General features: G+C 31.7%; 2 protein-coding genes across 18 annotated transcripts in view; one reads left to right on the forward strand and one right to left on the reverse strand.

Moving 5' to 3' along the window:
- The window catches only part of Unc-104 (uncoordinated-104), a 98,622-nt gene that overhangs the window by 5,378 nt on the left and 66,796 nt on the right, over nucleotides 1–26,448 (forward strand). For all 17 annotated transcript variants that reach the window (XM_064217521.1, XM_064217529.1, XM_064217527.1 and 14 more), the window contains exon 2: nucleotides 4,067–4,104. The gene's annotated coding sequence lies outside the window, so the exon portion shown is untranslated. The remainder of the gene's footprint in view (nucleotides 1–4,066; nucleotides 4,105–26,448) is intronic.
- LOC113400292 (vacuolar protein sorting-associated protein 11 homolog) overlaps nucleotides 1–26,448 on the reverse strand; it is a 118,825-nt gene that overhangs the window by 2,607 nt on the left and 89,770 nt on the right. The gene's annotated exons all lie outside the window — the stretch shown is intronic.

The raw sequence follows: 26,448 nt of genomic DNA on the forward strand, positions 1-26,448 counted from the left end.
GTGATTCGCAGTCGGTTGGTACAAAAGAAATTCAAGTTTATATAGTACGGTATGATATATGATATATTAATAGTAATTTTAAGAAACCATTACAATATTATAAAATCATCCAATTTACAATCACGCAATAACTTCTTGCTATAATTGTTGGTAGGGTTTTGTGCAAGACTGTCTGGATAGGTACCACTCACTTATATTCCAAGGAGGTCTACTTAGTCTTATTGTGTTCCGGTTTGAAGGGTGAGCCAGTGCAACTATACTACAGGCACAACGGACATAATAACTTGGCTCCCAGGATTGGTAGTGGTGATGTAAGGACTGGTTAATACTTCTTACAGCGCTAATGTTTATGCCTGCTGGTGATTACTTACAATCAGGTATTAAATTGTGAGTTTATTTTGAGATATTAATAAAAAAAAAATCGAGTAACTTATTCGATTATTATTATTATTTTATTCGAATACTAAAATTTTAAGGTTTAGTATGTATTGTGTTAGGAAGGTTTTTTATTGCTGCGGTTTACTTCTGAATATAGCATCCATTTAAATAATCCTTTTATAATGTTAAGCCGTAGAAAATAAAGGTGAATCTGTTGCGGTTCAGTGTCAGTTAAAAAAAGTATAATGAAGTAAAGCGTAAGGTGTATTATTAATAAGTGTAAATAATTATGAATTTTGTGTATATTTTTAAATACCTTTCAAGTATGCGAGCTACAATGATTAAGTTTTCTTTTTAAAATGATATTGTAGTGTTATAAAAACTAAATATTCATTCAGTTGGCATAACATTGGTTGGCAGTAAAAGGAATACTAATGTCTTTTTGTTGAGTTACACCGCCACAGGTACATATGTAAATCGTCCTTTTTGAAATAGATACAAAAACTTTTTTTTTTATAAATTCCTGAATGTTATACACAAATTGGATTAGTTTTTAGTATAACATCTTTGTACCTATAATAATAATTATGAATGTGACATCACTAGTGAATCACGATCAAATTGGTAGTGGGTTCATAATGAAATTCGTTATATAAGTTAATTTTATCATAGATCACAACATCTACTTGAAAAAAAAAACATTTTTAGTTAAAAAGAACAGAGCAGATAATATTGGTAACGTCGACAAAATATTCTATCTATAATGAAGCAATTATATATTTCTCTGTAGTAGCGCAGCTCTACTGACAGTGTTACTCGCAGCCTCTTTTGTTCTAAAGTAGGCTTTTGTCAAAGACAGTACCTTCGGTTCACTGTGAACGATATTCGCTTACGAGCTTGTATATAACGTGGAATACCTTTTGCCTACTCGATAATCCATACGAAGATTATAACATGTTTGGGTGAGTGTGTGTGCGTGTATCTTGCTTCATATATTTTATAAATTAATCTATCCGACCGAATATTTGACGCGTTTTGGGTGTACGATTCCCATAGTCGTGATGTAGTGACACTCGTCATGATCACCGTTAAATAATCTAAACGAAACAAAAGTGTCATGGTTGATGTGAATATCGATAATGTGAGCGACTAAACTTACATTTTCGATTATCATCACGTCTGATAACGAGTTGAAGCCGAACCCCTCGTTATAGTTTATTATTTATATAGTTTAATATTCTATAGCAAATATTAATTATTATTATTAAATATTAAGCATACAAGTTAGTTGAAAAAGTAATTAAAATGTTCCGTATAATATTTGAGTTTTAAAAGTTTTAATAGTACGTGGGTAGGTTTCTACACCTAGACGTGTTCTCGTTTTCTGTAAATGTATTAAGGTTCATGTCATGTCGACACATTAATGCAAAGTTAATTGACGTAAAATACTAATTGCGCAAGCAGAACTCAACAGTACGGCCTGCTAATGGCCGCCGTGATGAAATTTTCATTTCAATTGCTCTCCGATCATTCTATTCTACAATATATAGTATGTCGCGCTTTAAATTTGTTATATTTTGCTGAATTGTGTTTCGGTGCTACGACTAGGATTTGCTCAATTTACTGATCTCGAGGTCCTGGGTTTAAATCTGGTTCGGCCAAGAAAAGTCTCAGTAGTAGCCTCTAACTATATACGTTGACAATGTTTACACTCATGTGGCGCGAAAAGCACGAAATTTATGAAAAAAAATTAATTATAAATTGCTTGTTTAGTGGCAAAAAGTTTTAGATAGCGAGGACCTAGTGGGGCTCTAAAATTCGATAAATCAATACTTCTTTTCAAAATACTTGCACTTTGCAAGTAGGTATGCTAAGTCAGAATAGCTCTGGTATTAATAAGCAGTACATTTGTAAGTAACTAATGGAATGCAAACATCTACTAGGTCTCTCTTTCCAATGAGAGTCTGAGTTTCAACTTAAAATGTCGGAAGGAAACGATGTCTGTTGGAATTGAATTTGCAATTAATGTTTACTGATAGGTATAGCTCTGAGTGGATTTTGTCTATTTACAATTTTTTTTTTTTATCCCCGAGGTACTTTAAACTAAGTGCATAGTTTTGATGTAAGATAGAAGTTACCCGATAAAAAGTAGCATGAATTATTTTATATATACTTTTATCTGGTGATAATTTATTTAAGTTGGTATAAATTTTTATTTCCTGACCGTCGAAGCGTTGCAAAGACTAAAAGATAAAGATACTTTTAAGATACATACACATAAAAAATAAATAAAAATCAAACTGTTCTCATAAAAACAATTCTTAATCGTCATGTTACAATGTTGAATTAAATGCAAAACTACCTTTAGTTCGGTTCGGAAAGTAGCTTATAGACCGAGGGAAACTGGCAAGAAACTCAGTGGTTACTTTTTTTCCACGATTTTAATTACAAAGCATGTCAATGAAGTACAAATAAATTTTAATATACTTCGAAAGAAGAAAAAAAAATCAAAAACTAAGCAATAAGTAGTATTGATACAATTTTAATATTTTTTTTTTATTTCTGGAAAATTTATAAAATTATCTTTGAATTAATAATGAGGTACCTACATTGTTAATATTAATTTATTTACTATTTATTTATATTATTATCGCAATATTTGAACGATATGTTGCAATAAGTGGATAATATATAATAATTAATTTAATTGTATATAAAAGTTCACACATATTTACGTGCGTGTGTGTATGTGTACAATACATACAGTATGCGTTGTAAATATTTGACTTATATTTTAGAAGCTCTTGGCAAAGAATATTTTATTTAATAGGAATTACATTAAAGTCATCGATCGTTATTTTTTTATTATTATTTTATTAGTTATAGTTTATGGTACCGTATCAATAAATGGTTATAGAAAATTAACTATAGACCGTGAATATATTTATCGCGAAGGCGCGCCCCACTACGCAAAATTATCGACGTGCATTAATAAATATAGCACACTAAGGAATCTTGTTAGCACGAGCCGCACTCACACTAATGCACATCGATAGTAATTTAATGTAGAGGGGCGCGCCTTCGTGAGTGAACAGATCTGCACATTATTGTGTTGCCTCATATGTAAATGTTATACCTTAAATGTAATAAACTTTTTACAGTTTTACTTATGACCATGACGTAGCTGACGTAGTTCTAGATTGTTTTTCTTTTAATTAAATTTCCTTGGAAAAACAAACGTATTGCACAATACAGCCTAATTTTCATAGATTTTATAGGGCATTAGTGAAATCCATTGTATCATCTTACTTTGTTTGTTCCAAATGTCATAGAGTATAAAAAATAATAACTAATGTTAATGTTATATTCCATACAAAAGTATTATGTTCCCGTAGTTTTGTAAGTCTTATATAAGTAATTTCTAGTTCCAAACAATTTTTGCTCAGCGCATCTGTCAATCATAAAATCAAATACAAGTTAGGATGCGGGGGACTAACCCACCGGCAAAGTTTTCCCAAAGACATTTGGTGTCACGTTGTCTCCTTTTGTTGGAATTTTCATCATACACCGTCCCCAAATTAATTATACTGGAAGCGAGAAATAATATTATTGACTTTCTTGCTATAGAAAAATAATTATTCAAAAGAAGAAGATTATTCCAGTAATTTAATTGTATTTTCTTTTGCAGATGTTTACAACGCTATAAACTGTGACGCACTTTCTAAGGTAAGTACTTGTATTTAAATCGTAAAGCGCGCTTGTTAAAATATTTACTGAGAACGTTATATTTTATTTGCGAGAATTTTAAATAATATTTGTATGAATAAATTCGTACAATGTGAAATTCGAATGAATTATGAATCTTTTGCGTCACATTCATTACTTCATTATTAAGACTGCTCCGGGGCTCTAATTAGATTCATATTACGGAGGAAAATTGAAATAAGAACGCACCTGTTTCTGAACGTACGTATATATAACAGGAAATTTAATAGTGACTGAAAACTTCTGTACTTTAATATTTCGGACTTTCATCACTAGAACAAATATTTTTTGTTTAGTTATAAATATGAATAATTAATTACTGTATTTTTATGCTATATAATTAAAATTAGAGGAAAGGAAAGGTTAACTCAATTAATACATGTACAACAGTCCATTTAAAGTCTCAATCTATACTAATATTATAAATACGAAAGTAAATCTGTCTGTTACCTCTTCACGTTTAAACCGCTGAACCGATTTGGATGAAATTTAGTATGGATATCATTTGATTCCCGGGAAAGGATATAGGCTACTTTTTTAATTCACCCCTTGAGGGTGTAAAATTATTGGTTGACGGTTTGTGTGCTCTAGGTAAAGTATTATAAATTTCTTGCGGGAAAACCGCTGGTTCAGCTATAGTGTATATCTTTACTATTCTTGCCATTTAAATCAAATATCCAACACAAATTTCCAACCTCCGTTTTACCCCCATAGAGGTGGAGCCTTAGTGGATTTCTACACTCTATAAGGAACCTGCCAAATTTCAAGTTTGTAGATGTTATAGTTTCTGAGATTTCGTCATTAATCAGTTAATTGTGTTTCGCTTATATATATATGTAGTTTAATCCGATTGAACTTAATAATATTGTAATCTTAAAATTTCCTCAAAGCTAAGCTTCTATCGTCCCGACGATTATTACCGAAGATTTAGATATAGTACGTCTCTTTAGGTCTGCGGTAAGCCTGTCGATATTCAGTGGATTTTCTTTTATTTTTGTTGTCTTATCTGTCTGAGTAAATATGTTTAAACGTTGTATTTTACTTAATAAGTAGTTCTTTAATATTTTTTACTACATAAGCACAGATATTGTCTTTTATATATACAACGAAAGGAGTTCATACAAGGAAGACATAGTTTGACGATTAGATTTCATTTTCAAGACATTCGTTAATCGAAATTAATACAGTGTTTTTCGTGTTATACAATTTAAATTAAGAATCAATTCGAATACAATCTTATCATCGAGCTGTTAACAAAACACCCCCTCTACAAATCCATCACTTAAAGAATATTTTAACGCCCTGCAAATTGTGAACCTTATTACTAGAATATATGATCGTAAGTCGATCTGATTTATTTAAGACTTGTATACGCTTAAACTCTAAAGATGAATACAATAGACGGTCTTGTTGTCAGACAAGAGAGCAAAAGGTGTTTACCTGGATTGTACTCGAGTGATTGTTAAAATGTATTTTTATATAACTTTGTCAATCTATTTATAACATACGTACCGCGCGAGTGTGTATTGATTTAAATATTAGAAAAACTAATAGGGTATTCTATTATATTTGAAAAAGTACTTCAAAATGTTGATTTTCCTAGTAAACAGCAACAAAAAAATATTTTTCGGCGACACGCTTTCTTGCCATAAAATTAAATTAATTTTTAACCTTTTTAGTTCCTGCAAAAACGCTGTCAGTCATTTTGATGACGTCAGATTGTTAAAACAACAGTCGTGTATGTACGACGTACGACCGGTGCTCGTTTAACGATAACATTTTAATTTTTATCAAATTTCATAATTTATTTTTCACTAACGAAAATACCCTATTGAATGTTTTTTTTTCATATGTGTAAGTGGTCACAACTGCCCATTTACATTGGCGCCGTAAAAAATTGAACCATTCCTTACATCACCTTTGCACCAGCAACCTTGGCTGGCTTGGAATTGACATGTTTTACCTGCAGTTACACTGATTCACTCGCACTTCAAGCCGGAACACAACTATACTAAATATTACTGCTTGGTTGTAGTATATATGATGATTGGGTAATATCTAACCAGACGAGTTTGAACAAAGCCCTACTGCCAAGTAACAATATAATATATTATTTTATTAATATTTCAAAACTAGCTGTTGCAGGCGGCTTCGCTTGCGTTGGTTGTCAAGTGTTAAGCATAAAAAAGTTGCCTATGTTTTTTCTTGGAATTCAAGGTGGCTTTATAACATCAAATTCGGTTAAGTGGTTTGGCCGTGAGAGAGCAACAGACAGATAGATTTATTTCCAAATTCATAACAGTATAGATTGTATAAATTTTATAATATACTTAAATTTATGCGTTTTTGCTTTAAAGTTAAGTATATTCCCTCTAAACCATTCTATCGCCGCCATTAAGAGCTGTCGCGGGCGTCAATAAATAATTAAGGATGAATTCTAGTAAATAACTTTGAAAACCGCCCTTTGTCTTGAGATAATGGTCTCGTCTTTAATGGAGTTTGCGTTATTAATTTATCACAAAAATGTATGAAAATTTTAAATATGGTCAGTTTAGTTTAAAACTCTTGCTACATTATTTTGCTTAAAAAGTATATATTATATAAAAATAATAATGACATCATATTGTCTATGCTTGTGTCTGTTATAATGTCCTAGTTCTATATATAGATCACAGATTAAATTGAAATTAACAAACACAAATTCATCTTTGTAATATGACTACTATTTATTAATCTACTAGCGGCCCGGTACCTACGCGCTTCGCTACGTATAAAGTGATATAATACAAAAATGAGTTAGAACATCGATTCATTTCTTAAAAAATATATATTTACTTAATTGCTAGCTATTTAAAAAAATAATTCAAAACATTTGGATAAACAATATTTTTGGTTTTTCCATTTTGAGTGTGAATAAACAAACGGCTGGGTGTACCGACTCTGGAACAGGCAACATAAAGTTGGCCGTGTGAAAAACATGATTCTTCAAAATTCATACCACAAACGTGAAGTGTTTGCCCTTGGGCCTTGTTGATGGACATCGCAAATGATAAACGAACAGGATATTGTAATCGTTTGAACTCTGATGGCATATCAGTTTGAATCATAGGGATATGCGGTATCAAACAAACTTCATCTTTAGATTTACCAGTTAAGATCGTAGCTTCGATCAAATTTGGCAATAATTTTTGCAATCCAATCTGGTGCCATTACACAGTTTTGGTGGATTAATATTTCGCAATAATATAATTAAAGAACCAACTTTCAGATTTAAGCAGTGCGGTGGCATACCAGCCGGTTCCAATGAATTTAAAAATTCAACTGGAAAGTTCAATGCCTCATCTTGATTCATAGCACTGTCAATTGATTTATATGTCGTGAATACACCTGGCAGTTTCTCTTGAATTTGAAAATTAATAGCATTGATATGAATGTTCTTTGGTGCTAAAATGGCGCGTTCTCTCAATCAATCATGATTTATATCATTCTGAAGAATATTCGGAAAAACACATTCAATCAATTCATCTATCGATTGCACGATAGTACAAAAATTGTTCGGTATAGCGATCAATCCATTGGTCCAGTCGATTTGTATTTTGCCATCACCAATTTCTAACAATTGTTTTGAAAAGTCATGGGCAGCTGGATCATTTTGTAGGTTAATACGCATATTAATGTTAGTGTCAACTTTTGTACATATCTCCAAAGAACTGATGACTTCAAACAGGCATTTATTTCATCAGCAGGAGTTGATCGAGTTTCGTACATAAGACATTGCGTCTTGTGCATATTCGTTCGTATGACGTGGGCTACCAGTAAACGAAGATGGCAATATAGTCAATCGCCCGATGTCATTTACATTGGCATCATTCGCTATCGCATCTTGCAAATGAATATATTCTTCGGATCTTAATTTTGCTTGGTTGAAACGAATAGAATTAAGAATTCAATTCAAAATTCAAGAAAGAAGATTCAATGAATCGATGTTCTAACTGGTTTTTTGTATTAATTTTAAAATAAGAAACTGTATTTAATGCTATGCCATGGGTTATTTGGAAATCATCAATTGAATTAAGACGTATTACCTATTGAAACTGGTGGATGAGTGTACTCATTTTTAATTGATACTTACTTTTAATTTGACAGACAATTCCCCGTCTAAAAAATCTCCATTAACAAAATGACCCGCCATTTATTGAAATCATTTGTTACAAAAAATGTAATAAATGAAGAACCACTCGACCGATTTTGTGCAAACTTCACATAAACCATCTACTAAATAGTCCGAACAAACACTGAAAATTTGGTTTGGATAGATGAGCCCGTTCACCGTGACAACGAAAAATGCCACTTATTTTTATTTATAAGATAAGTTTAGATATATGTTAAAGGATTCGCTTGAATAAATTAATGGTCTTGTAAACTTAAGTAAAGTATATAAATATATTTTTTTTCAGATTATTCATAACTACTCGCAATTTTTAGCGTGAAATACATATTGCGTATTATTAATATTAAAGTTTTTTTTCTTTTTGCCTTATTGCATACGTATTTCACTGTTAGTTTTTTCGTGATTCATTTCAATTAACAACTATTATCGATATGTTTTATTCGAAATGGGAATTCCAAAACATTTACGGAAATAAATAATAATAATAAATAATACGAAAAATAAAGCACGTTTCATTTATAAATTTTGCCACATCTAACGATACACAAACAATTAATCATTTCAAACAAAAGTCGAGCAGTGCAAAGTTTATTTTTATAAGATTTCATTTATTGATTCAACTTTTAGAAAATTTACTTGTGTAAGTTTAAAATTTATTAGAATTATTTTTATTTGTAGGGTTTTGTGCCGGCTTGGATAGGTACCACCCACTCTCAACTGCCACCTAGCAGCAGTACTCAGTACCGTTGCGTTCCGGCTCGAAAACAGATCGAGTCAGTGTAACTACAGGCACAAGAGACATAACATCTCAGTTCCCAAGGTTGGTGGCGCATTGGCGATGTAAGGAATGGTTTAAATTTCTTGCGCCGCCAATATCTGTCATTCTAGGGGTGACTATTCACAAAAATATACAATAGTAGCCAAAACTGCGGCTTTACGCGCGCGAAATTTATAAAACACAAACTTCCAACCCCCTTTTATTCCCTTAAGTAAGTAAGTAATGAGTTTCGTAAAATCCTTTCTTAGCGGATCTCAACACCTATAAGGAACTTACCTGCAAAATTTCAAGTTCATAGGTGTTATAGATTCTGAGATTTTGTGATTAATCAGTGATTGGTATTTCGATTTTATCTATATACATTTTGTACAATTTACTTTTGTGCAATACGGTATTATAATATAACTTGAAAAAAACATCCCTAACTAAGTGGCCTTGATTAATTTATTCTTGGTTATTCAAAATAAAGAATATGATGTCGTAATAAGATAAGGGCATGTTTTTGTAAACATAGGGATGATGTAACTCGTATATTTTATGTCTCAACTCAGACGGTATAATGGTTTGATGTTAGACGTTCCTAGAGATGAAAAATTTTGGAAGACGTAATTTACCTATCAGTGTTTACTTGGATTTTTGGATTGGATTGGGTTTAGATGTTTCCATTATATTAGTATTGCTGTGTTCTGGTTTGAATACAGGCACAAGGGACATAGTTTTTTAGTTCCCAAGGTTAGTAGCGCTTTAGCGGTATATGGTTTATGGAGTAGTTAATATTTCGCACAGTACCGATGTCAAGTAAAAAAAATATATATCACGTAGATAGTGTATAACTAATGATAATAATTATAAAATTCAAAAGAATAGTTAAAGAGCGTTTGTGTGCTAAAGGATATTACAGCACTAATGACTTTTTAGTTGACTGCACACCTTGGGAATGAAATGATCGCCTCCAGGCTGTTTCAAATAGCTAAAATATAATTATTATTGTACATGCAAAATGAAAAAAAAAAATTATATCCCGCTGAGTTTCTTTCGCCGGTTCTTCTCAGATTCTTATTCCCGAACCGGTGGTAGATTTTTGACTATCAATAAGCAAGTGTAAACACTTCTATATTGAATAAAGATTTTTGACTTTGACTTTGAAAAAAAAAATGTTCCAATGACGATAGTCACAGTTATAATTTACTAAAACTCTGATACCACGAGAGCTTAGAGCCTCACTTTTATGTTTGAATTACAATTGAACTGCTAAAGAAAATTTATTGTTAAAAAGTCTTGAGTTTTAGACGTTTTATTTCAGAATAAGTACTTTTACTTGGAGATTAAAAAGAAGAAAGACAAGTCCTATACAGTTCGAGAGTTCGAATACGAAAAAAAATCTGATCTAGCGCTCTCTTAAAGTATTTTATTTGCGAACACTTTAGAGTTTAGTTGTTAAGCTGTTCCACGATTAAGGCTCCCCATTTCTTCCAATGACTGTTGTCTATTGAATGCATGGTATTTTATTTATATAATTTAGAATATGTTTAAATTTCTAAACGTCTTTATTCTCGATTATGTAAGGAAATTCCTCTGAACAGAAATATTTACATTGATAAATGATATATGTATATATATATATTTGTATTAGAAACAGCTTGACTAAGACAATATCATATAGTAAAACTTTTGGGTTAAAATATAATAAATATATCCTTAAAATAATAAAGAACTACAGGCATTCCGTTTTTAGTCTTACTTCAAGTTTCTGACGTACTTATCAATGTCAGTTGTATGATATAAATTACGTATTTAATAATCTTTTAAATGATATACATGTTTATCAATTTTGTTGCTATATGAAAAGTTTTGAAAGAGTTTAAAATCACTAAAATTTTCGAGATCCGTGAAGTGTTTGTAGAGCATACTCAAAGATTTCGTGTGCGTTTGCGGTGTGCAAAATGTCTGAAGAACTAAAAAGGAACACATATAATTATATATAATCAGATTTCCACTTATATGTAAAATTCTCTTATACAAGTATAATTTATATTCGTTTTTTATTTTTGCGACAACGGCCTTATTTATTGATGTTTTTAAAAGGACATCACTAAAACTAAAAGCGTAGGCGCTAAGTGCGTGCTGCGTTTGAAATGTGTCAACATGACCTTTATTGTCCTTGAAACGTCGTTGAAAGATTTTTATTTTCTTCTGATTATTTAATAGATGAGTATTGCAAAATAATCAAATGTATTATCTTTATTGATTAAAAAAAGTAGTTACTAAGATGGAATAACTTGTTAGTCATTCTCGGTCAGATAACTTTTAGATTTAGCTCGATGGTGGCGATGGTACGATATGTTAGAAAACAAATTGACAGTATAATTATAGTGACATTATGTCTTAAAGGGTCTTTCAAATCAAGCATAATATGTGTAAGGCAAACTTATATTTGTACCAGTGGGTCGCCCGCGAAACTTCCCGTTTATTCAAAAGATTATTTTTTTTTTGGAATTTCGAGACCTATGACAGTTTTTGTTTTGATTTCATTTCATTGTAAACTGCAAGTTACTCATCTACATTCGGCGCCAAAATGGTGAAATCTTATTTCAAGTGAATTTTAATGTCATATAGTATACACTAGTTCAGTTAGAATTGGAGTTTGTCTATAGCTATTTACTTTAATTTTCTTTACGTTTTTATTTTTTTTCCTTTTACAGACGTAGTCTCTAACCGGCCAGAAACATTTTACCGCTCTCTAAAATTAATTCTAATAAATTTAATCAATTGCAATTAAGAATGCTCTTTATTTTTCTGCACATCTACGGCTGAAGCTCTTCAAAATGAGACCATAACCGATATTTTATGTGCAGCTTACAGCAAAAATCGGCTTGCTTACGCTATTAATATAAAAGATTTTACAAATTTCAATATTGCTTGCAAAATATAGTTTTTTTCTAATTAAATAAGCCAGGCTTATAATATGTATCTTTTTATTAAAAATAAAAAATTGTCATGGGGATTATGCAATTACATAAGTTGCTCTGTTACAATAAAGTTTAATTATTACTCAACAAAATTATGAGGACACTGTGTATGTACATATGTAATTTCGAAACGTAGATGGGACAGACGCCAAGTTATCTACTTTAGTGTAATTTCTTTAACATTTTGCCTTATTATATTATATATTGAAACTTTGTTATAATTTAATTAATGTATATATTTTAAATTATTCAAATAGACTTTATAAAAAGATTTCAACAAGGGCTTTTGATTCGTCGAGCGCTGGCTCCGGCTTCGAATATCGATTTCATCAAGAAGAAGGGCCGAGAAGCTAGCTTGTTACTAGTTTTATAAACTTAAAGTGGATGCAGTCTTAGTAAAACTATTACGGGTATTTAACACTTATATAAAAGGAAACAGTTCTGAAATTAAAAACGTAATAACAGTTGAAAACATATAGTAAAATATGAAATAAACTAACATTTGTAATGAATTGTACACGTATTTCTATCCAAGTTAAAAAAAGAACCACTTTATTAATTCAGTATGTTTGTGATCAATACGTATTGTAGCAATGATATAATTAATCTTATCCTTAAAATCAATAAGTTGCTAAAACATATAACGGATATATCGACTGTATGAACAAATTCGTAAAATAAAAACAGTATAAAAAAGAAATATTAAAAGAACGAAAGAACAACCACTCATTTTTAAAATATATAGTAATTCTTTCTTAAGTCTAACGTCAGTTTGAATTGCAGCCTAAAAAAGTTTCATTAAAATGATATGACTATGTTTACTGTGTCATGTAAACTGCAATGAATTATTGCGTATAATGCAACTGGCATTGTACAAAATTCATATTGATTTATTTGAACCGTTGTCCTACTTAAAGTTGCTGGAAGGGGAGCTAATGGCTTTCAACTGAAAATGATCGCACTACGTAGTTTTTCATTCGTTTAATGGCTTCGTATTGTACTTTTTTTAGTGTGCCATTAAGTGCCTTGCATCCTGTATTTATTTAATAAAAAAGGGAAAAATAGTGAACTAATTTCTCTTATATCTTTGTTAATTTAATATATAAAAAATTTTTTTTTAAGAATATTGATGATGAATTAAGTTTTAATCAAAGAAATAAAATATGTTTTGTTTAGTCGAGTTGAGATGGTGGTGAGTTCAAAATATAACAATCACTGGATTTTTTTTATCTCTACGTACATTTTTGTTTATTCATTTTACACATTCAACATCGAAGAAAATTATCCTGGTGAATATGTATATGCTCAAATCAACAGTTAAGTAATACAGTAATATACCTAAGGATTTAAATCCTTTCAAGAGGGAAGGCATCTGCCCAAAAAAAAACCATTTAATTAAGTTGTTATTTAAGTTTAATTTATGAATACATTAATTCATCATATTTTAGTCCTAAGAATTAATCTAGTCTAATGTTCAATTCCAAGGAAATAAGTAAGACCTAGGAATATCAATTCGGACGTTATATTTTGTAATTCAAACCATCATTACGTATAAGCATTTATAATCTTATATTCTAACTAGAAAAAGGTTCATACCAATTTCATTTTCAATTTATTAATTCAAGCTTTTCTTAGTCCCTTGTAAGAAGTCAAGGTAATGTTGTAATTTATATATTGCATGAGTTTTATATATTTAGAAGGAATGGCACATGGGCCAGCTGATGGAAAGCGTTCACCGTCGCACACAGACATGGCAACTTTGAGAAATGTTATCCGTCCATGTGCCTGTAATTACACTAGCTCACTCACCCTTTAAACCGGAACAGAACAATGCTAAGTAGTGCTGTTTAGTGGCAAAGTAAGTGATGAGTGGGCTCCGCAAAAGGGCTTCCATAAAGCTCCATCACCGTGTCTAGAGCTAACTAGCTTCACAGTGGTTGTTTTTCTAAGTTAATTTTAGATTTTACGCTTTGCATAATCGGTTGACGGTTATGGTTACAGGGTGATATCGTCCGGAACGCTTTCAATCACGGCGACCAGTTTTAAGGAAGACCAGCTAACTACGCTGGATATTATAGTGCGTGCATGTGTGCAAATACATGTGCATTATTTAATATTAACGATAAATTCAATTAATATAATAATAAGTTTTAAAACATCAAACAAAAAGGCCAAAACCATATTTATGTATTGTTTTTTTTTAATGGAATAAAATATAAATTTTAAACGCAATTGAATTAAACTAACTTTTCCTAAAATCGTGTATAGAAATGGTCGTGTAAAATAGTCGAGTCATACGGGTAATTTCCCGTAGTTAGGAACGTAGTCGCGTGCTTTCGATACCCGTAGGTACTAGGTGAGTTTACATTGATTGGCTGACGGGACCGACTCGCCGGCGCCGAGAGAGCTCGTCGTACAAAAATATTTATATTATCCTTTGAAATAATGTTCTATGTCAACGATTCATACTGCACATTTCTAGATCAGTCTTCTCTATCTAAATTGTATTTTTGCATATCCTTGTTGTTTTTTTTTTTTGTAATTGTATGTAAATTATTCACTTAATGAGATTTCTGTTGCAGGGGTTCGTGTATTATCAAAATAAAGATGCGAAGTTAAGAAATTATTTTTAGAACCCTTTTACTAGCCCTTATATGTGGATTAAATCTTGAACCCAAATTTTTAATTCAATTCACTTCTAATAAACTCTGCTTAAATTATAAACAAATTTTTGTTGTTAGTCACAATATAAATAATGTTATAAATTTGTTCGATTGTTTGGTATAAAATAAAGATTCAATAAATATTTTACGTTATGTATATGTATGTTTTTACCAATAATTCTACAGTATCAAATAATTTTTTGTAAATTAATTTTAAAAAAGGAACTATTTTCGCGTGAAAACAGAGTCAAAGATAAAATTTACGTCTCTGGCTTGAAATTCATTCTACACATTATGCATAAAACTTACCGAGTTCAAATATTCACCGACGAACTTTAACCAAAGACAGATATTGCATTTGTTCATTCACTGTTCGTGGGGCGAGTTTCCTCAATATCTTACCATTTTAAAGGAAGGCGGGAGACAGTTAATGTGGACATCATTTTGGAGCGACTGCGAGGTGTATTTCGTGTATTGACTGTATTACGGAAAGGGAAAATACGTAACTAATTGATTTTGATTGATCATTATATTGTAAAAAAAATCAGATGTAAGTTGACTTAAATAATAAAAAATAAATAAATAAATATTGGACAACATCACATACATTACTCTGATCCCAATGTAAGTAGCTAAAGCGCGTGTGTTTTGGAAAATCAGAAGTAACGACGGTACCACAAACACCCAGACCCAAGACAACTTAGAAAACTAATGAACTTTTTCTACATTGACTTGGCCGAATCCGAGACCTCGGAGTGGCGTACGCATGAAAACCGGTGTACACACTACTCGCCCACGGAGGTCGTCAAAGTTGACGTATTATTGAAATCTCTTTATAATATCTTTTAACAATAGAATTTTAGCTGACAGTTATGTGCAGCTCGTGTTCTTTCATGTCCAAAGCATTTTCGGTTGTATTTTCAAATCACCAGCAGCCATTTTTCAAATGTCGTCGCTCCGTCTAGCTAGAGAACGTTCCCGATGTCCTAATAATTATGGCTTACAACGGGATTCATCCAAAAATTTTCATTAATTTTTAATTTAAACAGTGAGCGACGTTTTGTATCCCAGTGGCCATTTTTATTATTTGTATCCCTGCATTCTCGGAAGCTTTTCTCATTGTCATTTCTAGCCCTGTTAGCATCGGTCAGTATCTCTGTATTCCTTGACTTTGAACTAGTGTAATTAATGAATTCTTTAATTGCTCTCTCGTAAGGAGAATATGTACGCAGTGACGTGTCATATAGTGCTCATGATAAATTTATTGTATGTAACATGCGCTGTACTATACGAAGCTGAATCATTTTAATGCAGTTTTATCATGTCAATGCATAAAAAATGCTCTTATTAGCTTATGCTATAAATATTTAATGGTTGGCTCTTTATATTTATAAGATAAGTCTTAAAATATATTTATTGTACTGGGCCACCTGATGATAAGTGTACCACCGCTAATAGACATTAGCACTGTGAGAAATATTAAACATTCGTAATATTGCCAAAGCGCTACCAACCTTGCGAGCTAAGATGTTATGTTCCTGTGGTTCACTGGCTCAATCATCTTTCAAACCGGAACACTAGCGGTAGAATATGTTATTAGTGGTTTGTATCGAACCACAAGGGCTGGCACAAAGCCCTACCACTAAAAAATAATAAGAAGAGTTAATAATAAGTTTTATATAACGAAATAAAATGAAAAGGTATTCCCCACTCGACACTGGGAGGCTAGCAACTTTTCGTTTAGATTACCCTATATCCTGTCATGCATTCTTAATGGTTCCTTCTAACTAGCCCTGGGGAATCGTTCAACAAAATATTTTTATTTAAGGCCTTAATAGACTACAATCTACAGCTTATATGACTACAATTCCTTCAGTTTAACAAAAATATTCTTTACTTTTGGGCTCTGTGCAAGTCCATCTGAGTACGTAGGTATCCATTAATTACATTTTCTACCGTCAATAAGCAATGCTTGTTGTTGTCGTGTTTGGGTTTGAGGGTTGAGCGAGCCAGTATCGCTACAGTCATAAGGGATATAACATTTTAGTTCCCAAGGTTGTTGTTGGATTGACATTTTCTTGCCGGTTCTTCTCGGCAGAATCTACTGTCCGAACCGTTGGAACTTTAAATTTAATTCGACAATGTCACATGACGATTCAAAAGTGCTTTTATGAGCTTACTTGAATAAAGAATATTTTGGTTTTGATTTTGTTAATATTTCATACATGGCAGAGCTAATGTGACCATATAGGCGATAGTGACATAACATCAGGTGGCCTATTTGCCAGGATCGCTTCCGCCGTCAGTTTTGCTTGTTTTAAATATATGAAGGCAATTTTCATCCGAATCGTCGCTATGACGCAAGACGCAAGGCTACGATTCTCGTGCTACGAATGATGCAATCCTTTCATTTGCGTATATTATATTGCACCCTTGACCTTTACATATATGTATGAATACTTAGTGAAAATGAATTTATGCAAATTCATTTACTATGCAAATTTTATTTACAGTTGTGTTTTGTTTTTTACTTTCTTTTCCTTTGACCGTACTTAAGTTCTATAGTTTTCATCCTGCGATCAGAAATTCGCACAATGAAAATTAAAATAATTCGAGCTTATAAGCTACCTACTTGTTTAAATTAGTTGTGTTTTATATGATTTAATTACAGCAAGAAATTAGCTTACCTACGTGTCCCTTGCATTTCGATATATTATTTCGCTTTATTCTTTTTTTTTTCAATATTTAATCAATTGCATCGGTAGCTAGCTTAAAGCTGCATCCCGAGTGCTGGAGTAAAAATCTCACGTCGAGCTAATAAAAAGTTATTGAATTTTTCTGTCACGAAATTCTCAATAACTGCCCGAAGTAAGGAAGTACCGTGCCTTCTAACGTACGTGAAGCCGTTGGTCCTGTGCCTGATCTCTCCGTTCGTGCCGGATTGCTGTTCACTGAATATTACGTGGGACATATTGGGTGAGGTGATAGAGAGAGCACTATAATATTTCTTCCATAGTTGGCAGTGGAAAATATATTATATAATATTAAATGCTCGTCCGGACTTTGTTCTGGTGAAATAAGAATTTTATTTATTTTAATTGTGCTGCACCTACCGAGTCCAATCTTAACAAGTCAGGGATCTTAATACATAAAAAACAATTACCATCATTGATGTTTGCCAATTACTCATTTGGGATTTTAGTGATGTACAGTGGCACACGTACAAACGTTTTTTTTAAAGATTTATATAAATATATATTATAATATAGACTTGACCCAGTATAGTTTTATCCAATTAATGAACCGTATTCCATATTTTTTTGGTTCGATAGCTATTGTAAAACGATAGTGTTATCAAAATAATATTGTGAAAAAAAAGTAAAAAAGTGTAATAGAAACATTAAAAAATGTTCTAAAAATCGTCTTCAATCACCATGGTCGAACACTAGTAGAAACTAAATCGTATTTCACTGTTGTAAAAGGCTTAATTATTTATTATTCACACGTACACGTCTATTTTAATCTAGTCCTCTGACCCGTACCTTTGGCCGGTTAACAGTTATAATGCTATTTAGAAAACACACAGTAATTTGATTAATAGACGCATTAAATTTAGGACATGCACCACTTAAGTAATTGGCGTACGCATTAAAAACTATATAAAATAAACATTAAAAAGTTCAAGTTAGATCGATCCAAATTAATGTTTTATATGAAGAATAAATACCATAGTAAATTACTATCAATTGCTTGAGTTTGAACTTATTTTAAACAGTTTTTAAGAATTTCTTTCAAGGCGTGGATATATGTAAAATGATAAAATTTGAGTTACATTGCTTCCTTTCTTCTCTGAAATAGTTACGACAAAAGCTTAAAAATATATATGTTAACTTGGCATAATTTCCGTTTCGTATCAAAGTTATCATAATGACTATGTAAATTATCTTCAGCATTCGTTATTAGCTTTTTTATTTAAATATATCTATCAAAAGATTATTTTTATTTACATCAGAATATTAAGTAACGCAAATACTAAGGGAGCATTTGGCTTAATTATGCATATATATTTTTTAATAATCTTTAACGTTTTTTTACGTAGTCTTTACGATCGTGCAATCGCAATGAAAAACGGAAATCGTCTTATAAATTAGTGCGGAACGAGACGTTGTGCTGAACGGATCTACGAAACTCTTCTCCGCAATTACATAGTACAGGGGTGTGAGGCTTCCACGCGGCATATTTATCGGTAACGCCCAATCGACCAAGGTCAACGACGTAAATCCGCATTTTAACGTTTACTCCGTCTCTTGAAGGGGTCCACTTTCTTGCCCTTCCTTTTTCTCTTGACTGCATGTAGAACATCTTCGTCAGTGATATCACAACTAGTCATGTCAATTCTAATAACACACTACCGTACTTAATATTTTTTCTTTTAATATCAAATATATATAAAGAAAACTATTGACAGCCATGGAAAGGTTTGAATTGTAATTTTATAGCTAAATCAAGATACCATACAAGTTACTTTTCACGTTATCCAATGCTATATTTAGTCTTATCATGTATGATTAATTTAAATAAAATAATAAGTTTGATTGATTTCGTTTTACTCGAGAACATTAAATTTTTCAAACGCTTGACACTTATCAAAATTTAAAGCTAATGACATTCAAAGCAAAGTTCAGCTACTTACTACTGATATTATAAACTAAATCCTCTGGTATGCACTTTATTTTGTGAAATAAGCTTTATGTATTTTTCAGTAAGGCTATACGAAAGAAAACCGTATTCTCATTAGTATGGATAGATGTCCGTCCCCTTTGTTGGTGCTACGCTAACTGATGAGGTTTATCGTTAATATTTTCTCCTTTCATCAGTCACATATCGTAAACAAACCGTTGGGCGGGTTCGGAGTCACAAATTGCACGAAAACATCTATAAATCGAGAGAATGTTCGTCCCGAGCGAGTTATTTGCCACACGCAATGGTGTTCCTTAAGAATATTCTCTTTGAGAGATGTAACACTGATAAACGTACGTAGAACTCATTTATTTATCCGTGTGGTATAATAAATATTTTAAAGAACGTAAGATGATTATGTTTTCATCTATATTTGCAGGCCTATTCTGAAATAAATCACTTTGTATCGTAATTGTGAAATTATGTAAACCCACTAAATGTGATATTCTATTTGTATGCGTGGATAATTTATGTGTTATAATAATGGTAGGGAAGTAACAACCTGTAAATTTCCGACTGTTGTGCTAAAGCCTCCTTTTACTTTTGAGTGCCTACTCCGCCACGCTACTCCAAAGCGGGTTCGTGGATACATATGTGGCAGAATTTCATTGAAATTAGACATGCACATATGCAGGTTTGTCGCGACGTTTTCCTTCACCGCTGAGTGTGAGATGAATTATAAACTTAAATTAAGCATCCGATACACTCACACTCTGACATATCACGAATTTATTCTGCAGCGCTTTTTGTATTAGATCCTACCGAACAATTCCACCGATAATATCTATAGAAGGCAGCGGTCTTCCATAGATACACTGACACTGCAACGAATACTATTTTAAATCGTGTACTATCTTAGATGCTATGTATCTTTTATATATAATATAATTGACTCACACTTAAAACAGGAACACACTACAGAGTATTGATGTCTGACGGTAGAATAACTGATGAGTGGGTGGAACCAGACGTGTCTGGAAAGCCGTACCTACAAGTTTAAATTCGAATTCCCTTGTTCAATGTTGAACTATGACACCTATTGATAGTCGAATTGAAAAACTAACACTGGTTCGGAAAAGGAAATACCTCAGAAGAACCGGCGAAAAAAAATCAGCGTATATTTTCCATTGTTTCCACTGAAAACGTTTATATTAAATGAGAAACATACAAAAAAAAATCATACTCACTAAAGTTTCATCACACTTGGACACATATTTCGGGAACGCACAAAAGATTGTTAAAAACTTTTACACTAAATCTATCTTGTCTATTTATAAGACCCCTTTCAAAATGTTATTGTCTTGTTTTTGTATTCGATCTTATTAATTAAATGTAATTGTCATAGCTGTTCACAAATTCAACCTTCAACGAAATGTGGTTGACGCGGATATCAAAGGTCAAATCAAAGACATCGGCTTGGCATACGAATGGAAGCCCGTATCTCGCTAACATTATTAAGGTCAAGCGTATAAACCGTGCTCCTGAATCCAAATCGAATACCTTTTCATTAAGCGTTGTTTAATCGTTATTTAGTATCGTGTATTGGTTCCTTTTGTTTCGCCGTTGTCGGTTTTTCCTTCTTTTGATTATATTACCTGATTATTGTATTGCTTCTCCAAAGTTTCTAAACGATTGTTCGATTCTCTGTACACGAATATACGTATACGAGTTGTCATGGCGATCGATTGATCATTAGAAGTTAAAACCGGTAAAAATAGGTCGTTTCAATAGCGGAAACGTTTTTGGCGTTATTTCTATCACCTATGCACACTAGTGCTGTGTAAATGTCTCACTGATTAGTAAAGGCTTCCTATCCAGGAGTTACTTTACTAGAATTAGACCTAAATGTTATAAAGGAACGACATCTTCTCGTAGTATGAAAATAATTGAATGTTTAATAAGAGTATTAGATTAAATTAGTGTCCGTCCTGTGGTTGAACTTCGATCGTAGTCAACATGTTTCGAACAGTTTTCTGCTCTAGTTTTCATTATTTTTAATTGTTCACACTAAAAATAAAGAAGGTGGACAAACAGCGAAAATATGGTAAATTTTCTTGTCTTTGCCTATTTATAAATAGATAGTGTTGTCGCCTGCGACTTCGCTCGCGTTTTAGAGGTACGTCGTCAGGTGTTGGGTATAAGAAAGTATCTTATGTCTTTCCTTGGAGTTCAAGCTTAATTAATTCTTAATTTCATCAAATTCGTTTCAGTGGTTTAGCCGTGATAGAGCAACAGTCAAACAGAAATAGTTACAATCGTATTTATGATATAAGTATTGATTTATATTTAAGCTAGCAGGTTCTCCTGACAAAAGTCAAGAAAGAAGTATGTATAATATTTGTGTCAATGTGTCAGTAAATACATAGAAATGAAAGTCGTATTCAAATAAGCCTGAAAGTTACTCAACGTGACCAAAGAAATACTTTTAAAATAAATTCAACAAATTGGTATAAAATCAAACGAATATAATATTTTGTACATAACGTAGCATCAGATGAAGTGGTCGAGGTCACGCGATTGTGTAATCAAAATCCATCAGAGAATTCCTACAATGCAATAGGCTCCAAAATTAATGTAGGTTATTTATAATAAACCCTTTCATGTCGTGTTTATAGTCGCCAAATAAAAAACCTAAAACGTGTATTGTTAACATTAAAACATTATTTCTTTGTCTTAGAATTTTGAAATGTAAAAAAATTGGGGTCCTATCGATACTACTCTTTCAAAAGTAAAGACGAAAATGTTGAAGTTATTTTGAAATAAATACATTATTATTTTTTATAATTTTCTTAAAAAAAATAATTACTGTATCTAGCTTGTCTATAGGAGAATTTGATACAGTGTTAGTTATTCGCGAAACGATAAAAGATTAATTACAAAATCCGTTAAGTCTTATAGAAACCCTACTTTACCCTTTGTTTTTCACAAGCACTAAGATGCCTTTTCAAAACAAACTATGTGTAATACGCTGTCAGTCCCACAATAGTAGCGACCAATGGCGTTCGAGTTACAGTTTCGACGCATGCGCGTACGTGGGCGTCGGTCGATACATTGTGACGTCACGCGCCGCGACCAATGGCGCCGTTCCGTCGCACATTAATCGATGTGAACGATTTGCCGACGTATATTCGACGTTTTGTATCCTTAAGCTCTATTGTTTTTTATTACAGGTAATATACGAAGGTGTACTCCCTTCAGAATTTAGATTCGAATGTTTTTAAAATGAGGTTTTAATATATTTATATGTAAAATGTTATAAGTTAGTTGTTGGAGGTTATTTATGTATCTTTAAAAACAGTTATTGCATGAAATTGTGAATGAAACGAGCCGTGAACGTGATTCATTCATATTTTAGCGACATTTGGACAATAATTTTGTTTCGCAACTTGTAATTGTTTGTTTAAATAGATTGTATATTTTAAATTAAATACATGTCAAATATTGCTATATTATTTAAAAACAAAACTTCATAAGCTAGTAACACGGTAAAATCAATTTAATCTTATTACTAGTCTAACAAGCATTGTTGCCTAATAGTTTTTCAGTATTTAAGAGCTTTTAAATTTATGATGTAATTGCTTGTTGAGTGCAATGAAAATGTTCGTAAAACCATTTTTGTTATAAAAAATAGTTCCGACAAAATCAAAACACAACAAAGATAATTAAAAACAAATTTTAACAACGTATTATTACTTCTAAAACGGTTTTACACTCGACGAAACGGTCTGTGATATCGATCTCTGAATACGTCACTTTGTTAAAAATAATTAATTAATACGATTTAAATTTGTTCTAAGTCTAATCTAATTCTGTTTACCTCGTAAAGTTGCTAAATAAATAAACATTATGAGTTAGTCAATTCCGCAATATGCTTTTGTATGGCTTTTATTTGTTTCGAAGTCTGTGTTGAGTGGGATGAATAACTCTCATAATAATGGCTTTAATTAAGAAAACACCTAATTTATTATTTCTTTAATTTAAAAATGAAAAAGGAAAACAGTAGAAGCACGTCTGAAAAGGTACATTAACAAAACTGATGTTATTTCAACAAAAAAATATTGATGTTATATTTATTTTAAGTGATTTGAGTATTTATGCTTTGAAATAAACAACTGGAGTTAATTTTGAAATGAATGTTTTGTTTTTCATTTTAACGTGAATAAATTATTATTTTAAAGATTTTTGCTATAACAATCTTTATAAATGTACATATAGACTTAATCTTTCTCTCATCTAATAGAATTAAATAATTTATGTGACCTTTCTTGCTCCGATTTTTCAGACCACCATTTCGCGTGAGGTTAAATTAACAGTAACATCTTTCGATGAATGTTTTAATGTTAGTTTAATAATTATTTTCTCATGTTTTTCTTTAAATGGACTATAAGAATGTGTGGTTCAATATTGCTTCTAACTGTGGAATCTGTTCTACCCGATTTAGATGAAATTTTGTACAAATTATTTGGCATGGTGACAATATAACCCACTTCACAACTTTTAACATTGCAATCAAATATTAAATATCAGATCCCCGCTATCTTAGCTGGGCTATTTCAGTGACAAACCCGTAGATATTATAGTTTATTAATCCAATCTCTTTATATTACATTTAATTCGTTTTGATATGTGTTTTCCAAAATGATGTTTTAACATATTAATAATTATAGTCCGTAAACAAGTGAAATAGATTTGAGAGGTATTGAGAGGTTCGAGTTTTAATGTTGGGATTCATATTCTAATAAATTATTTGTAGGACGATATTATAATTTTATGAGTGTTTTATCCCGTACATCAGCATGTATGGGATATCAAGCATAATCTCGTGATCAGAGGCGAATGAAATGTCTTCCTCGGCACGAGGTGAATTATAATTTGAACATGAAAAAGTGCTTATTTTTGGATTTCAAAACGGTACTATTAATTAAAATCACGTGTTTTATCAACTGGGTCACTGTTCTTTAACAAATATTTTTAATATTTTGTTAGTTGATATTAATTATAATCTGAATAAAATTTCAAGTAACGCTTATCTATACGTATATGTGTTAATATTGTGTGATTCCACTTTTGAAATTGTTGTAGCGATGGTAAATTTTATTAGAACTTCTTGTTCAAAAGTTTACATCGGCCAGTATTAAAAATTCCTAACGTTACTATGAATAAGTGCTTGTCTTATAATGAAGGTTTACTTGACAAAGTACTCTAGCAATGGCTCGTTCCTACAAGTAGTCCATGAAGATATTTTACAAGCTCACAGTTTAATCATTATTGAACTAGATGTAATTTTATTTTGTACCATCATTATCCGTTGCTGCGTATAAAAACAACTAGAAAATTGCACCTTAATTGCTCAGTATTCTTATATTGTAAGAGTTTGTACAAAATATTTAAGTGTATTTTTTAGAGGGACACATTTGTTTAAGCCCCAAAACGTTTTCGACCGTTTATAAAGAATAATTTGTGTTATAAAGAATTAAATTTATATGGGGTAGGTACTTTATATGAAAATTACATCACAAAGCAAAATCAAGTGGCTCAAAAATAACGTTTGAATCGTCATGTTCCAGTATTGAATTACACATAACGCTACCACTGATTCGGAAAATAGATTTTATCGAGAAGAACCAGCAAGGAACTAGTGCCAATAAAGTGCAATTTAAGTTCCTTATTATGCGTCTCTTAATTTACAAATAGGTCGATGGTCTCCAAATTAAATGAGTATATTAATACAGCTGAAGCTGTCATTCTGATAAGGTACTATACACATATGTGTGTGTGTATTTTATCTGTCCAATATGGCGTCAATAGGTCATAGTGCACAAATATTCATGAATTTTATTCGACCGCGATTTTAATGGATCAGATTTCAATATGACGAATGAATGATGAAGGGATTAAAATTTAAATTGAATGTGCTAAAAAACGTTATATTAACGCATGTTTATGGAGATAAATGATAGAAATTTACTTGGTGGTAGGTCTCTGTGCAAACCCATATGTGTTGGTACCACGCACACATTATACATTCTACCGTCAAGCAGCAATACTCTTAGTATTGTTGTGATTCGGTTTAAATTATGAGTGAGCCACTGCAACTACAGGGATATAAAATCCCAGTTTCCCAATTTTGGTGGCGCATTAGTTAGGAAAGAAATGTTAAAAATTTCAAACTTTGTCTTTGGGCAGTGGTGACCACTTATCATCGTCAGTTGGCCCATTTGGTCATCCGCCTGCAAAAACCATAATAATAATAAATTGGTTTTTTTATATTTAAATCAATACACACGGACTTGTCGTACATATGTTATAAATAGATTGACAAAGTTAAAAATATCTTCTAACAACGATCCAACTACCGATGCCATACAAAAAAGAAAGCTTTTTTAGTTGTTGTAATTTGAATAAATCACGCCTACGATGTAAGAATAAAAATAAAACTTCAATGTAGGCTTTCTGTAAGATACTTTGGACTAAGTCGTAAGATTAACTTATTGAAAAAATAGTATAAAAATAAATAATAATAATAAGGTGAATAGAATTACACTCACAGTGGAATTCGTAAGTTTGTCAAACAAAGATATTTATAAAAGTATAAGCATAGTTGTAAAAACTATTGTAATGACAATATCAATACCAGGTTTTTTTTAATATGTTTTTTAGTCGTTTCAAAATATGAAGATGTCCATCTGACCATTTTCGGTCGCGGCTATTCTCAACGAGGAAAACTACGCAGGAAATATTACAGTAGTCAAACTTGAGCCCAGGGAATAGAGTCCTCTTTGTAATCCGATGGGAGAGCAATCTGTCACGACCGAAGACAGTTCAGGGACAGGATCAACGGCTCCACGTGCTCTACGAGAGTATTAACACTGCCCATTGCCAAACTTTGATAGCTACTAAGATTTTTTTTTTGAACTACGAACCTATAGTCTTATTAAATAGTTAAAAGATCAACGAGAGCTTCAAAACTAAAAAAACAAATAG

This window comes from Vanessa tameamea, chromosome 17 (genome assembly GCF_037043105.1).
Source record: "Vanessa tameamea isolate UH-Manoa-2023 chromosome 17, ilVanTame1 primary haplotype, whole genome shotgun sequence".
Lineage (NCBI taxonomy): Eukaryota > Metazoa > Arthropoda > Insecta > Lepidoptera > Nymphalidae > Vanessa > Vanessa tameamea.